Raw genomic sequence first — 5,000 nt, 5'->3', positions numbered from 1 at the left:
AGTCCACAGAATCATAGCTTAATCTCTTTACTTCCTCCACATTTATTTCAGTTCAGTCTTGGCTAGTTATGCTGCATTGAGTAAAAATAAGACTGAATTTCTTTCCCTAATCATGATTTCTGTTCAGGCCTTCATTGTATACAAAGGCTGATAAAAAATGCACCTCAGGGCATTTAGAAAGCCATGGCTTCAGGGAACCTAGTAGCCCCAAGATCCCCAGTTTAATTCAATAATTTCCTCCACAGTTCTTATCAGTCTTGGCCAGTTAAGTTGTACTGAAAGGATATAAGAAGAGGCTGACAAATTAGGCAAAATATGTGAAAAGGAACTAAAAAAGTAACATGGATATGTGTGCATGGATGGTTTGAGGGAAAAAAGGGTGCAAGGGGACAGAAGGGGGTGCCATGATGCCCATTATCTAGGGCACCATTTCGCCTAAGGTCAGCCCTGGATTCATGGTAATATTTATTGACAGTAAAGGCGAGCTCATTACTATTGCAAAATGCAGGTATTATTTCTACTGTCTTTCAGAACCTCGACACTGTTTTCCACTTGTTTCTCGTACTTTATCATTTATGTTTATTGATTACCTACTGTAGTTTCCTTTTTCTCCTTAAAACTTCATTTTTGTTTTTCCTTTTAATGGATCACCTAGCCATATTTTACCTTCACCCTCTGAATCGCGGACTGTTAGAACTTTTTATTCTTTTTCCCCTTTTTGCTTTGCTTAGGGGATGTTACTGTGTAAACCCTTATATCCACATCGCTAGTATTTTCTTTTTAATATTAGTTGTAAGGTACCCCTTTCATGTGATTGTGAATCCTGCTTTTCTTTACTGCCACCCACATCGTGCTCATCTTGATTGCTGCTGCACAAAATGTATACCTTTTAAGGGCTGTGTGTAATTACACTTCACATCTGTCATTTACACATTTCACCAAGAAAGCTGCTGTTTACCTGGAAAAATATCTCACATATGCAACATTTTAAAAATATGTTAAATTAATAAAAAAAAAAGTCAAAGGTACCAAACCAAAAACTTGAAATTAGTCCAAGGTACCTGAAGACACAGATAAAGCAACTGAAAACAATAAAAGCACTTTTATTCAGCCAATATCATACAACAACACATAAACACTCTTAAAATACAGTCTGTTTTTGTTATATCTTCGTCAGATGTGGACTTCATCTTAATAAATGTCCTTTTATGTTGTTCGTTCCTCATTTAATTACCTAATTATCATTCCATCATTTAAACGATTACACTTTTGCATAACATTGACTTTACATATCAGTTCAATACATATTCCAAACATAATGCAGTAAAACAAAAAAAATTGCACCTTTGATCCATTCCATTAAACCCATCAAATATTACTCTAATACAAGCTAAAATGTGTACACTTTTTGATGTTAAAACCATATGAAAATAACTTTTCTACATTGTATAAAACTATATTTCATATATATATATATATATATATATATATATATATATATATATATATATATATATATTTATATGAGAACACTTTATAAACTCAAAATACTGAAATCTCGAATTTCAGTATCTCGAGTTCATAAAGTGGAAGGATCGGAAGATCACAACCACAGAAGTGCGGAATTCAAAATCTCGAATGCGGCAGATTTTAAATTAGCGGTTCTGGTGTTGCGGTGTGTTCATGGATTCAGGTAAGTGTTTATGTTTAAGGGTGTTGGGTAGGGGCTGTAGTGTGTTTTAGTGTGTGTTGTTACGGTGATGTGTGTATGCGAGAGGAATGTAGTTTGTGTGGAGGTGGTTTGTGTGTGTGTGTGTGTGTGTGTGTGTGTGTGTGTGTGTGTGTGTGTGTACGTAGTGAGACCTTGGAGTTAGAATATTTAAGTGGGGGTACAGGGGGGCTTGCCCTCTGCATATAATAAGGGTAGGTGTGTGTGCTTGTTTAGTTGTGTGCATGTGTGTTGTAATGGTGTTTGAAAGTGTTATGAGTTTGAATTTTGCAGTTTTGCAGTTTCTGGATTTAGGGCTTCATGATGGTGTGGATTTGGGTATTTGGATTTTCTACTTCATGGGCTCGAGATTCTGTAATTCATGATTTCAGAATTTCGAGCTTATAAAGTGAATATATATATATATATATATATATATATATATATATATATATATAGAGAGAGAGAGATAGAGTATATATATATATATATATATATATATATATATATATATAAATATATATATATATATATATATATATATATATATATATATATATATATATATAAAATACAAGCTTATGTAGGCGCTCCCTCTAGTGGATTTTCTAGGAAAACACATGCTTATGCACATAAAATTATATAAATGATGTAAATTCTTCTCCATGACAACTTTAAAATAGTATAAAACATTTCAACTGTATGATTTTAAATTTCTATATTTCTAACTTGTAGTCATAAAAATTAAATTTTCTTCAAAATGCTTGTTTACAACTTTGTAGATCTTATTTTTAATACAGGGACTATTGAAAGATTTTCATGTAACCCATGTGGGGTGTTAGCTTGCAGTGTCACCTGCCACCATAGTTCCCTATATTCAATCTTTCCCTCCCATAAACCACCCCTTACATCTTTTTTTACACTTTCTAATACAAAAAATAAAAAATTGTCATGTTCACATTTCTGTCTATGCCTGACCAATGCATTGGTCTCTTTTTCCATTTGTAAATCATAATGATGTTCATATACTCTTCTCCTTAAATTTCTTTCAGTCTTTTCTACATACAATGGCTGACAAACATGACACATTGCCAAGTATATTAAACCACTAGACTCACAGTTGTAATATTCCTTCCCATCCAACTAGGTGTTCCTACTTTCTAAAAACAATTTTCAACATTCATTATGTACTTGCATTGAGCATTTATATGTCCCTAGTTTTTCCTTTCTTGTTCCTGATATTGAAATTATTTTCCATCAAATTATTTAAGTTGTATAAATTTTTATATACATCTTTTAACCTCCCTTTAGGTATACTATCTAGGGCTGTGAAACCTGCAAACTTATCCCATTCTGATTCCATAATGCTTCTTACTATGTTGGCACTTGCTTTGTATTCTTAAATTAAGGCTTTTCAAAGTTTTCTTCCTTTTTGTTCTGTATAGGGATTTCTTCATCCATGTTTACCCCTAAGATTGGTTTAAATCTACCAGGTCTCCCTTCACAAACCTCTTTCTTAACTTGTTCAACCATCTCCTCTGGATAAGCCCTTGCCTTAAACAAATTTCCTAAAAACATTATCTCTCTTCCAAACTCCTCTTCACCAGCTGTCATCCTACATGACATAATAAATGCACATAATACATTTTAAAAATATGTTCTTACACAAAATGTTGTACTATGTCAAATTACAGTGGATTATTTTGCAGCAGGAGATCAAACATAATGGGATTAAGTTGCTGTAAAATATGAGACAAGGTTAACATTTAGAGCATACTGTAAGGCTACTTTTCTGACCAATAATTACAATAGAAAATCTGCATCTAAGTGGCAAATGTTCCCATTTCTAAGTATATTGATTTTATTTGTCTGGAGGATTCTAGAGGAGGGTAGGGCAATCTGTCTCAAAACTTATTTGCACATGACAAATGCTTCTGAAACACCAGCCATCAATAAGAGCCAACAGCCAAACTTGCTGCCTAGAGTCTAGGTCAGCTCCACAATTTCTACATTATGTCTTGAAATAAAACTTTCAGTAATCATTCATCAATGCAAGTCAGCATTCAGCACTGTCAAAAGCTTGTTTTACAGCAAGAAATATGTACAGAACCATAAATAATGGGTGGACAAAGGCCCAAAATAGGGACAATTTTTAAATGTTGCTCTTACAAACTTACAAAGTAGATACAACAGATTTTGCATTAACTTGAATTTTCTGAAGAGTATAAAGTCTGAAAGTCAAATGCCTGCCTTAATTTTTTGACTTCAGTATTCAATGATTTGCCAGTGATTTGCTGGAAAACTACAACTTTGTGAAAATGGACCAAAAATATGAGGCAAAAATCTGGACATCCTGCAAAACTCTGTACAGTTGAGAGGTATGTTATGCATTATAGAAGTTAGGGAAGCCAATTTATTAAGAGAGTGCTAGTTTTAAATATTCTACTTTCTTCAACGTTTATTTTCAATGGGAGTCATTTGTTGTGTAATGTTCTTTCAGTTTTATTTTGGTTTTAGGTACTACAGTCTCTTCTGATGAAGATGGATGCACTTGTCGAAGGCATTCCATAATAACAGGTAAGTTGCACAATGATAAATTATGAAGGAAACAAATACTGTATCAAAATGTTGTCTTAAGAGGTGCTGTTTTGTAGTGTTGTGGAACTGTCATCTAATCTACCAAAGCACACTTCTTTTGTATTGTTCCTACTGAGTCTGATGTGTATCATTTCTAAACATTTTACAGTAACAAGATTAGCAGGGATCAACAACAGCATGCCAATACACCATGGCAGGAAGTGGTAATTTACATTTTAACCCATTGTGTGAGGGTATATGATTTAGTCATGATAATGCAGGCTACGTAATCAAACTGCAGGTGTCCCTCCACACTACTAGAAAATATGTGAATGGTGTATATTGTTATTGCATAGTGGCATTCTTTAGAAAATTTGTGTTATCTTTGAAAATAATCTGATTGTATAAAATACTTATGCAAAAATCTTACATTGTTGGGATGCCATCATGTGTGCAAACTCCACAATGTCTGCTTCAGTAAATGCTCTACAGGACGGCTCTCACCCTAGCAGATCTGGGGACTTCTGATCATTAGGGAGAAATGGCTTTGATTCCAACAGGGAAAAACTTGATTGTGAGCAGGCAGACGAGAAAACACCTAGAAGAAAATAACCTTAGCTTGTCACCTGCCTGTCTGCATTGATACAGAATAGTCTCATGGTTTTGTGATGTAATGCACACATGCATAAATACATACATACATACCTTTGAATAT

General features: G+C 33.8%; 1 protein-coding gene across 2 annotated transcripts in view; it reads left to right on the top strand.

Moving 5' to 3' along the window:
- Nucleotides 1–5,000, top strand: part of SYT12 (synaptotagmin 12) — a 1,960,217-nt gene that overhangs the window by 600,398 nt on the left and 1,354,819 nt on the right. The window contains exon 3 of one of the 2 annotated variants that reach the window (XM_044067305.1): nt 4,226–4,285. The exons of the other annotated variant lie outside the window; for it this stretch is intronic. The gene's annotated coding sequence lies outside the window, so the exon portion shown is untranslated. The remainder of the gene's footprint in view (nt 1–4,225; nt 4,286–5,000) is intronic. 2 annotated transcript variants of the gene reach the window in all.

This window comes from Protopterus annectens, chromosome 3.part1 (assembly GCF_019279795.1).
Source record: "Protopterus annectens isolate FY-2018-M chromosome 3.part1, PAN1.0, whole genome shotgun sequence".
Lineage (NCBI taxonomy): Eukaryota > Metazoa > Chordata > Ceratodontiformes > Protopteridae > Protopterus > Protopterus annectens.
The sequence above is the reverse complement of the archived record's forward strand: the minus strand, read 5'-3'. Positions and strand labels throughout refer to the sequence as shown.